A 12,550-nucleotide genomic window follows, 5' to 3' on the forward strand; every position below is an offset into this window, starting at 1 on the left:
AAGGTATGTGCATAGATATTAACTGTAATAGGAACACGGAGAACAAATATTCTGTCAATGTGTCAATGATGGCACTATCACAGTTATATCCACCTGAGCTATGCACCTTTATGGGAAATTGAGGTAGGCCTAGGGTTACTTGGCAGCTTTGATGGAAGGAGAAAGAGATAAAAAAGGAAAGAAAGAGATCCTAGATCCAGTGTTGGACCTCCAGATGGTGGTAGTTGGTCTAGAGCGAGTCCCACTACAGATAAGTACATGCCCCTGTTTATTGGCCCCAGCTCTGGCAGTGGTTGGGACACAGCACTTTTCCATACCTTTGCAGCAAATCAAGGGGAATGACACCAGGCCATGATGTCTGTCTTCCCCATGATGTCTGTCTCTTGGGGTGATGGCCACCTGGGCTCAGAGCACAGCTGCTTCCGAATCATTGCCTATACCTTCCCATGTCCCCATGGCCAGGGCAGCTCCAACACCATCATGGCAAGGCTGTTTTTGTTTCTCACAGGGGGCACATGCTTTGCAGGACTCAGAAAGGGTCATGAGGCTTCAGACTGACTCAGCCAGGAGTGTGTATGCACCTGGGTGCAGAACCGCATGGTTTGCATGTGAGCCACTGAACCCAGATGAGGAGTGAAGTACGGCCTGAGCTCATGCTGTAGGTAAATAGCCTAGAAATGCCCTGTGTGTTCCACACTGCAGTCCCTAAACTCACACCACGAGCAGGGACGGGCCAGCAGCGTGTGCACACCAGTGTGCAGCTGGTGTTGCAGGGCACGGGACCTCTACACCAACTCTTGTCAGTCTGCAAGATCACACACCTACCGTGGTGTCCACTAGGCAGAAAGCTCCTTCCAAAGACTGTGGCAACCCAGATGGAGGGCCTGCCCAGAGACCTGGCTGTTCAGGCCTCTGGCTGCAGGGATTGCCTGAGCCTGCTGCTGCCAGGGGAGGGCAGAGGGGAGACCGCCTGTTCTCAGGGAGAAGGTCTGCTCGCCATGGTGGCTAAGCTCAAGGCAGAGGTGGAGAGACTGGATAGGCTGCACTGATGGGCTGAGGTCAACTGTATGAAGTTCAACAAGGCCAAGTGCCGGGTCCTGCACCTGGGACACAATAACCCCAAGCAGAACTACAGGCTGGGAGAGGAATGGTTGGAGAGCTGCCAGGCAGAGAAGGACCTGGGAGTGATGGTGGACAGTCGGCTGAATATGAGCCAGCAGTGTGCTCAGGTGGCCAAGAAGGCCAACGGCATCCTGGCTTGTATCAGAAACACTGTGACCAGCAGGGCTAGGGAGGTGATCGTCCCCCTGTACTCGGCTCTGGTGAGGCCGCACCTCGAGTACTGTGTTCAGTTTTGGGCCCCTCGCTACAAGAAGGACATCGAGGTGCTTGAGCGGGTCCAAAGAAGGGCGATGAAGCTGGTGAGGGGCCTGGAGAGCAAGTCCTACGAGGAGCGGCTGAAGGAGCTGGGCTTGTTCAGCCTAGAGAAGAGGAGGCTCAGGGGTGACCTTATTGCTCTCTACAGATACCTTAAAGGAGGCTGTAGTGAGGTGGGGGTTGGTCTGTTCTCCCCCGTGCCTGGTGACAGGACGAGGGGGAATGGGCTTAAGTTGCACCAGGGCAGTTTTAGGTTAGATGTTAAGAAGAACTTCTTTACTGAAAGGGTTGTTAGACACTGGAACAGGCTGCCCAGGGAAGTGGTGGAGTCACCATCCCTGGAAGTCTTTAAAAGACGTTTAGATGTAGAGCTTAGGGATATGGTTTAGTGGGGACTGTTAGCGTTAGGTTAGAGGTTGGACTCGATGATCTTGAGGTCTCTTCCAACCTAGAAATTCTGTGAATCTGTGAATCATGGCTTCACCAAAGGGAAGTCGTGCTTGACCAAACTGATAGCCTTTTATGAGGATATAACTGGGTGGATAGATGATGGAAAGTCAGTGGACGTGGTGTATCTTGATTTCAGTAAAGCCTTTGACACCATCTCCCACAGTATCCTTGCAGTTAAACTGAGAAAGCATGGTCTGGATGACAGGGTGGCGAGGGGACTGTAAACTAGCTGGAGCGAAGAAGCCAGAGGGTTGTGGTTAATGGGACGGAGTTGGAGTCCTGTATCTAGTGGAGTCCCTCAAGGGTCAGTCCTGGGACCAGTGTTGTTTAATATATTCATTGATGACTTGGATGAGGGAATGGAGTGCACTGGCAGCAAGTTTGCTGATGACACTAAACTGGGAGGAGTGGCTGACACACTGGAAGGCTGTGCTGCCATCCAGCGTCCTGCTGGATGAATTGGGTGGGGAGAAAATGAAATATAACGAGGGCAAGTGTAGAGTCCTGCATCTGGGCAAGAAAAACCCCAGACGCCAGTGAAAGTTGGGGACTGCCCTGCTGAAGAGCAGTGAAGGGGAGAGGGACCTGGGGGTCCTGGTGGACAGCCGGATGACCATGAGCCAGCAGTGTGCCCTTGTGGCCAAGAAGACTGATGGCATCCTGGGGTGTATCAGAAGGGGTGTGGTTAGTAGGTCGAGGGAGGTTCCCCTCCCCCTCTACTCTGCCCTGGTGAGACCACATCTAGAATACTGCATCCAGTTCTGGGCCCCTCAGTTCAGGAAGGACAGGGAACTGTTTGAGAGAGTTCAGTGCAGAGCCACGAGGATGATTAAGGGAGTGGAGCATCTCCTTTACGAGGAAAGGCTGAGGGAGCTGGGTCTCTTTAGCTTGGAGAAGACGAGACTGAGGGGTGACCTTATTAACATTTATATTTATAAATATGTAAAGGGTAAATGTCAGGAGGATGGAGTCAGGCTCTTCTCGGTGACACCCAATGATAGGACAAGGGGCAATGGATGCAAGCTGGAACATAGGAGGTTCCGCTTAAATATGAGACGAAACTTTTTTACAGTGAGGGTGACAGCACTGGAACAGGCTGCCCAGGGGGGTTGTGGAATCTTCTTCTCTGGAGACTTTCAAAACCTGCCTGGATGGATTCCTGTGTGAGATTAATTAGGTGTTCCTGCTCTGGCAGGGGGACTGGACTAGATGATCTTTCAAGGTCCTTTCCAATCCCTAATATTCTGTGATTCTACGGTATGTAACAGGTTTGATTGGGCAGGTCCAGCTCAGTTGGCAGATCCCCTAGTGCTGACTAACCAAGTGGCCTTTGCCAAATGTCTATCCCAATTTTCCAATGTCCCAGCACCCATTGCTTTCAGTGTAGTCTTTAACAATCCATTGTATTGCTCAACTTTCGCGGAGGCTGGTGCATGATAGGGGTGTTATACACCCACTCAATACCATGCTTTTTGGCCCAAGTGTCTATAAGGTTGTTTCAGAAATGAAACCCATTGTCTGACTCAATTCTTTGTGGGGTGCCATGTCGCCATAGGACTTGCTTTTCAAGGCCCAGGATAGTGTTCCAGGAGGTGGTATGGGGCACAGGATATGTTTCCAGCCATCCAGTGGTTGCTTCCACCATTGTAAATACGTGGTGCTTGCCATTGCAAGTTTGAGGGAGTGTGATGTAATCAATCTGCCAGGCCTCTCCATATTTATATTTCAGCCATTGTCCTCCATACCAAAGAGGCTTTAACTGCTTGTCTTGCTTGATTGCAGCATGTTTCACAGTCATGAATAACCTGTGCAATAGTGTCCATGCTCAGGTCCACGCCTTGATCATGAGCCCATCTGTATGTTGCATCCCTGCCTTGATGGCCTGAGGTGTCAAGGGCCCATCGGGCTATAAATAATTCACCTTTATGTTAAGGTCCACCTGAGCCACTTCAATCTTAGCAGCCTGATCCACCTGCTGGTTGTTCTGGTGTTCTTCAGTAGCCCAATTCTTGGGCACATGAGCATCTATATGGCGTACCTTTACAACCAGGTTCTCAACCCAGGCAGCAATAACTTTCCACAGTGCAGCAGCCCAGATGGGTTTCCCTCTGCGCTGCCAGTTGTTTTGCTTCCATTGCTGTAACCACCCCCACAGGGCATTTGCTACCATCCATGAATCAGTATAGAGATAGAGAACTGGCCACTTTTCTCATTCAGCAATATCTAAAGCCAGCTGGATGGCTTTAATTTCCCCCTGCCCCCTCCTAGCCCCTCCTGCACCCCCAGCTTGCTCACTTGCAGGACAGAGCAAGAACTTGAAAAGTCCTTGGCTTGGTGTAAGCACTGCTCTGCAACAATTAAAACATCAGTGTGATATCAACATTATTCTCATCCTAAATCCAAAGCACAGCACCATACCAGCTACTAGGAGGAAAAATAACTCTATTCTAGCTGCAACCAGGACAAAGAACATATTGATTTTCTTAGCCAGCTGTGCTATAAAATGCTATAAACCTGGAAACAAATAAACAAAGCAAACAAACAAACAAACCCAAGAGATTGCCCATGTTTTACAATCAACTGCCACATTGGCCTGAGCACATGAATCCATGTTCTGACCCAAATCACCCAGAGAGCTGCCCTGAACATGGCCAAAGTAGTTCAGCTTCTCTTGCCTAGCATGCTGCAGAATGAAGGTCACTGTAGCCTGTGTCCACAAGGACAGAGCCCAGGCTGGTACTGGGGAATACTGGGGAAATGGGAAAACCAATTGCTACCATCTAAAATGAAGCCATGCTGGAGCAATGCAGATAACGGTAACATTGGTCCTGAAATGGGGAAAAAAAAATGTTTGATGAGAATGCCTGGAATTGGGAAGGGAGCTGTTGTCATGTCCAGCCCATGGGAATATGGTACTTTCATATACCAAATGGAAACTTTTCTGCATGAGAGTAAGTAGATTCCCCTGCAGTTTCTTCTTCTGATGGCACTTTTTCTCCTCTGCTCTGAAACATTTTGCAGTCCCTGTGCCTTAGATGTAAGGAAACCCTGACCCAGGGCCATGTGTTTGCCTGAGGGAAAGAGCCACCAGGGCTCTCCTTTCGCCAGTGCTGGGGCCCATTGTGCCATGTTGTTCCATCCTGGGCAGCTCAGCCTCTGGCAAAGCATGGTGCTGTGTCCCTCATGTCCCAGGGACAGCTCAAGGTGTGAGAAACACACTGTAGCCAATAACTTAGGCTCAGGTGAGGATCTCAGTGAAGTAGTAATTTATTCGCGATTGCAATGGTGAGCGCCCCACAAGCAGGAGCACACCTACCAGTCACACAGCACAGTTTATATACTTTATTTCTTGATGTCTGGGACCCTCCCGTTTCCCCATTGACTGGGTAATCCAGGTTCACAACCTATCCAATGCTTCGCAGACAGTGCATGGCCTTCAGTTGCTGGCCTGTTAAATTTCAAACTTTTTTTGACTTTTTTTACAGTTTAAAGTGGTAATGTTTCTTCACCTATCTGACTTGACACCATGATTTTCGCCTAATTGTTCTAAGGAGTCTGGTTGTCTGAATTTGACAAGTTCACCTGCTAAGGTTTCTTATCACTGCAAGCATATTTCAATACCATACTCCTTACCTTTAAACAATGTAACTCTGCAAAAACAACATTTTTATTCCCACAAAGGAAAGATAAGTGCCTGTGTGGAGCAATTTTCCTCCCATGGGTTTCATGGGGAGTATTCCCACATCCCTCTCTAGCAGCAGCTGTTCCACAAGCCTGGAGCTATTCCACCACAGGAGGTTTCACCTTTGTATCATATGAGCAAACGGGATAGCCAGGAAATAGGTGGTCTTTCTCAAGATAACTAACTCAAAGCAAATCTTTGAAAAGGTCAAAGTAATAGGAGATAGTGCTCACCAGAGCCTGCTCACTGCTCCCAGTAAAGTCCAAAACCAGGTGAATTTCTGCTGAAAAGATGTGCAAGAGGAGCTAGGTGGGGTTAAGCCTTTCATCACCTCATAAATCCACCTTGCTATCATTTTCCAATCAAACTATTTCTTGACAAGCTTTTCTTGCTTATCCTGTTTAGCTTCTCAGCGTCTAAGCAAACAAACAAAAAATCAAGACAAGAATAAATTCCAGCAACTCAATTTACCCAGGAGAGGTTAACTAGCTCATTGCTCTTTCCCCAGCATGAAATTATACCCAACACTTATCATTTTTTTCAAATGTGCAACATTAAAGAGGGAAGAAATTTGTAGCATGGTGAATTGAGGGGTTAGATGACAAAGAGCTTTGGGCATGAGTACACTACAAGGTTCATGAGCAGATGTCGTGGATGACCCTTATGAACTCTGATGATGAACTTTGATCAATTACAAATACTCGTAAGAGCTGCTTAGATGAATGCTCCAAAGCATGGTTCCTTTCTTTATCCCTCCCTAAATGTTTCCAAGGAAAATTTATTACATCTATGTGCAACAAAATGCATAAAGGAAATGCTGCCTTAATTACTATGTGTGTTAAATCGAGGGTGGTGAGGCCCTGGCACAGGCTGCCCAGAGAAGCTGTGGATGCCCCATTCCTGGCAGTATCCAAGGGCAGGCTGAAGGGGGCTGGAGGCAGCCTGGGCTGGTGGGAGGTGTCCCTGCCCATGGCAGGGGGCTGGAACCAGATGAGCTTTAAGGTCCTTTCCAACCCAAACATTTCTGTGATTCTATGACACATAAACTGGCAACTAGAACTTGCCCAGGACACTTTTTCTGAGACCAGATGATTTGCCTATGCACCCATGTCTCTAAAGTGTTTGATGTTAAAAGAAGTAATATAAAAGCATTGTCCATAAAGTTAAAGATTTCCAGGCCATCCCAAGAAGGTTAATTTTACAGATGAAGAGAAATACATGGGTCTGACGCTGCCCTCTGGTTTATGGCCATTTCTGGGTCCCGCACTGTGCTCTGGGCTATGGGCACGCCTCTGCTCCCCGCGGCTGTCTGCCTGATGCTCCCGCCTTCGCTCCACGTCACCGTTGCTCCTAGAGTAAGGCCCAGGCCCCCTGTTGCTGGCTGTGTGAGGGGCCGGCCTGTTCCCCGCATTGTTGCGGTGCCAATGGTACTGCCTGTGTGTGTCCGTGGGCTGGGCGCCAGAGGTCCCTCGGGCACTGGTGTCTCTTTTGCCCCCGGCGCTCTCCTTCCACCCACAACACATCTCCTTCTGCTCAGGTGCATTCCTTCTTGGTGCTTCACCACTCTGCATGGCTGTCCTCTCACACAAGGCCTGCTGCTCGCCTTGCTCTTCTGGTCTCCTTCCTGCCGCCCCAGCTGGCAGTCAGAGGGCCCAGATGCTCAGCGAGTGCTGGGCCAGCTGCAGGGGGCCTGTTTTACAGGGCCCACAGCAAAGTGGTGGCCACGGTGGCCTCAGCAAGCCTCTGCGATGGAGTGGCCCATGCGTGGCCAAAGGCAGCTGTGCTGGGAGCGGCCTGAAAGATGCCCTCCTGTGGACAGGGAGGAGGGTTGGGGGGCTGAGGGCTCCTTTTCTGGGGCTGGCTCCCTGGGGCCATTTGGCTTGCCAGAGAGAAAGGCTGCCCCTCGGCCACAGGGACTGCCCTGCACCTCCCATCCTGTGCCCTGGGTTTATTTTTAGCACTGGTTTTTGGTAATTTCATTCTATTCTTTATGGAAAAGAACAGAAACAAGGTTCATTTTCACCCCTAATTCCTGTGTGTGATTTGTTCTCTGAGTGAAGAATTTCTTCCTCACGTCATATCTAATCTAAATCTCCCCTCCATTTGTTCAAAGCCATTATTCCCGGTTCGATGGCTACACTCCCTGACAGAGTCCCTCTCCAGCTTTCTTCTAGGCCACTTTTATGGATAAGGTTGGGTGGCAAAAATGCAGGACCTAGAAAATTGCAGCCTTATCTACCTGATTCCACATGACATACAATCTGAGTTATGTGGGATATACCAGTCAGAACTTTTAAACTGTTTGCAGAAGCCTGCTTTAGCTTGACTGTTTCCAAATAAAGCCTGCCATTACTTAACCAGACACAGAAAGCTTTAAAACAATTGTCATTATTGATAGGAAATATTGATCCCAATCTTCATACAATTAGAAAATAGTAAAGGAATATATAAAGAAGAATAGCATTTGCTTATTTTGTTCCTTTGGTTACTTTTTGCAACTATTTTTACATGCTAAATATTTGGTACAAATTTCTTTCATTTCCTTGTGTTTCTTCTAAACACAAGGAAACTTCTCCAAACCTTCTGAAGTTGAGAAAATAGCCTACGTCAACAAACGTAGAAACAAACAAGAAACAAAAACATATCATCACTACTGTGCTCAACAGTAAATTCGTGCCTAGGGATAGTTCCAGGCAAGTCAGCTATATCCAAAGGAATGTATTTAATAAAACCTAATTGCTATTAAAAACAAAACAAAACAAAACAAAACAAAACAAAACAAAACAAAACAAAACAAAACAAAACAAAACAAAACAAAACAAAACAAAACAAAACATAGTTCAACAGGAGATCATGGAAAATCAAAGCAACATTATAAAGAACCAATTGTATTCCATAATTATCATAGATTCAGAAGATAAAATAATATTTGTAGCTAAAAGGAACTGCACTGTGTAGGTAAAATAACATGTTACTATTACTTTTACTCTCAAGTTCTCTCCCTTCACAGTTTAGTAGTAAGTAGCTTTGAAACATTTAAAGGAGGCTGTAGCGAGGTGAGCATTGGTCTATTCTCCCATGTGCCCAGTGATAGGATGGGGGGGGAATGGGCTAAAGTTGCTCCAGGGGAGGTTTAGTTTGGATATTAGGAAAAACTTCTTTACTGAAAGGGTTGTTAGGCATTGGAATGGACTGCCCAGGGAAGTGGTTGAGTCACCATCCCTGTAGAGCTTAGTGATATGATTTAGTGGAAGACTTGTTAGTGTTAGGTCAGAGGTTGGACTAGGTGGTCTTGGAGGTCTCTTCCAACCTAGACAATTCTGTGATTTTGTGAGATACTGTGAAATACTGTTGTGCCCAGTATGATCCCTTTGTCTGGATGGCAATGCCTCCATTTTTCTCCAACATCAGAAAGAAACTGAACATCTCACAACACTCTTGACTTTTTGTCCCCCCGTCAGTCCTCTGGCTTCCACCTATTTTTCCTTCTGGCTGTTCCATTCCTACTATGATCATTCCAGTGCATAAAAGGAAGAGTCAGCACAAGACCACTTTTTTTCACTTTAATTTCTGTTCGGGATCTTCTATGACAAAAGCCCTCTGGCTAAAATACATGGTTAATGGAAGGAATTTTTAGTTATGAAAGTATGTGCCTCTGTCATCTTTTCCATGAAAGTCCTTAATAGGAGTAGGTAGTATAGGGTATAACCTGGCCAGCACTTGAGCAGCATCAGTTTACTCATGTAAGATGCCACACCATGTCCTAACTGTGTGCGCATGTCTCAGGTCAGAGCTGGTCACTCTCAGGAGGCCGAAGGGAAAAGCGAGCAAACAATTGGCATCTTCATGTGCATTATAAAGGACATGGGAAAACTTTTGTGGGGTGGGTAGCTGGAGAGAAAAGAGGGATATTTAAACCAAGATCCTCTCCATCCCTTTCCAAGCCAATGACTATTCAGAAGAAAGCAGCTTTTAAGGATGCAGCTTGCAGAAGAAGACCAATGAAAGGCGTCATGGCACTGTGAGGCATCTGCCTTTCCTATCATGGCTGCACCCATATTAGAGAGATGCTGTTGTTGCGCTTCAGGAAGGTTCACTCCTTTGTTTCGTGCTGGTATTTTCCAGCTGGCATGAGGGAGAAGCTACTGCTTCTGCTCCTGGAGGAGATGGGAATCAGTAGATCAGGTTGATTGCCTGAACCATGGTCTTAAAGGTCTTTTCCAACCCAGATGATTCCGTGATTCTAAGAGGACAACCTAGGCAGGGTTTGGGGATGTGACATTGTGTTTAACATGGAATCAGCCCACTACTTTTGCTAAACCTTTGCTGGAGACATTGCAGGGTGAAAGAGGTGATAGTTCTTGTTGGGTAGGCCCAAGGTGGGTGTCTCTGTGGTTGGGTTAATCCCTCTAGGATGACCAATGGAGAAACAAGTGACAAACACTAACAAAGGGACCCAAAGTCACCAGGCAGCTCCAGGCACTGGAAAGCAGCCCCAGGCACCCATCTGCTTGTCCATGGGCCCTGTAAGGGACAGCAGATGAGGCTGGGCAGCCTTTGGGATCTGCAGCCCAGCACCAGGCTGGGGCAGCTGAGGCTCTGTGGCTGAGCCAAACCTGTCCAATGGCAGAGCAGCATCCAAGCAAAAGTGCTGGTGGAAAATAGCATCAGCAGACTGGAGCACAGGAAAATTACCTCTGGGTGGTAATCAGTGTGCTGATGATTTCTGGTCTGTGCTGTGTTTCCCAGCTCCCCTGCTGTGGTGCATGGCCCCATGTATCTGCTGAGCACAAAGAACTGGGGACCCACTTGTGTTGGATTTTGTGTTTGTGGAGCCATGGTCAAGATATCCAAATTCACAGTTGTGCAGCCCACATCCTCCTTGCCTCAAACACCAGCAAGCTCATCCAAGCCACAAAATTCACTAACCACTGTTTCCAAACACGGCTGTGCCCCAGCCTCTGTTTTAGTCCCATGCTGATGCATGCTGCAGGAGCAGTTATTTTGGCTGTCTGAACACTCGCAGAGTCTTGCACACCTTATTGGAGCAGACCTGGGGGCCAAAATGCTGCTTTGTGTAGCACTTTTCTCCAGGAAGACTCAGTGCAGCATGGAAGGATTATGCCTGCCATAATCCCCAGCTTCTTTTGCATCAGTGATCTGAAATAATCCCAGAAGCAGCTTCAGGCTACACTGTTGTAAAATACTGCACCCCATCTCTCTGCCATCGTACAAGCATGCGTAAACTCCATAGCAGTGCTGCACACCAGTGTAAGATCCCTTGGTAAATACTAGTTATGTTCCTTTGCACAAAATGTCCCCAAATGCATATTCTTGAGGAAATACCAACATATTACAGAGGTCCTAGTTCCAAAATTTGGACAAGCTTTGTGTGATTTTCAAGACATACCCGGTCTTCCAGAAATACTGTGCTTTGCACTGATCAGTGATACCTGAGATGCAGGACACCACCTGTGTCCAGCATGGTGCCATGTGTCTCTCATCTACAAATGATTCTCACTACTGGAAGCTAATATATTTTAATTTCAATCAGGCTTTGGGTCATGGCTTTGTTTCAAAGTTTTTAAAGAGAAAGAAAATATTGTGTCTCATCTTTAGACACAATGAAAGAAACAAAGCAGTTAGGAGAAATCCCTTCTGTACTGATGGCAATACACCAAGTGAAGCTGCCTTTCTGCTATGAGCAAGTTGTTTCTGAGGAACAGGAAACAGAATTTTATTTAAAAAAAAAAAAAAAAAGAAAAAGTGTTTAAACAGGATAAATTTAAGCTAGAATTTGTACTACTGAAAGATGTTTAAAGAATCTCTTAAAGATAGAAAAGTCAACAGTTGCATAATCTGATAATCTGATCATGGGATAAAATTTAGAAATCATTTTTTATAGAGGAGATAAATGTATTTACTGAAAGATTCTGGAAACAGACTCTCTTGAACAAACAGAAAAACAAGGTTAGGCAAAGAGTATTACTTCAAAAGACAATTTTATAGAAAATGTCTTGAAATGGGGCAGAAGAAGCATATTTAGGAAGAAAACAGTGGGAAAACCATTAAAGCATGAATTATTTGCTGCAAGCAGTGTGGCTTTGCAATGCACAAGGAAACCATAACAAATGCAAATTTATCTTTATAAATAACTTTCATTACATTTTCATTTCTGCTGGCTTACTTTGTTCTTCACAGAAGAAAGGCTTAGGACAGGAAGAAAGCAGCAGAGGACAAAGCACAGAGCATCACTGTGTCACAGCATAAATATACATGTATGGTGTGCTCTTGTGCTTTTCACTAGGAGATACTCTGTGAAGCTTCCCTCCAGAGGATGCCATGGATGCTAAAAGATTACACGGATTCATAAAGCAAGTGGGCAAAGACTTGCAACATCCATCACAGAGTAATATATAGTATCACAGCTGACTTGTGAGGATGGGAGATGGTTATTCTTAACAATTCAGTCTCTATTTTTCCATGTATGTAGGGAGCCTGGAATGAAAAAACTTTTTCTAAGGTATTTGCCCATACAAAGAAATGCTGGCATTGTTTAGTTCAGCACAAATGCTCAGAACCTAGCAAGTTGGCTGAGATGAATTTAATACAACTTATCCCAAACCTGTCAAAACATGACCCATTTCTTAATGTAGACAGACTTTACGTTATTTGTTTATGAATTACTGATATTGACAGTAATATTCACTGAAATATAGACTAAACCCTCTGCCATTTGGCAACTACCAGCATGCATGTATAGATGATGCACTATCAGGGATGATTTCTGTGGCACAGCTTGGTCTGTCACATGTATACACACTGGATTTGAAGAAAGCTCTTTAGTCAGAAAACATGCAACTCAAAATAAATAACTCAATCTTATTACCAAAATATTTCAGAAAAAGCCTAAGACATAGGCACTGTGTACATTCCTTAAGCCCTTTTTCCTTTGTATTTTGTACATTGCATATCAGAATCACAGGACTGTTGGACTGTCTGTCTTGTAATTGCTTTTCAGAATATATTTTTCTCAATTCA

Source organism: Anas acuta, chromosome 7 (genome assembly GCF_963932015.1).
Source record: "Anas acuta chromosome 7, bAnaAcu1.1, whole genome shotgun sequence".
Classification (NCBI taxonomy): Eukaryota; Metazoa; Chordata; class Aves; order Anseriformes; family Anatidae; genus Anas; species Anas acuta.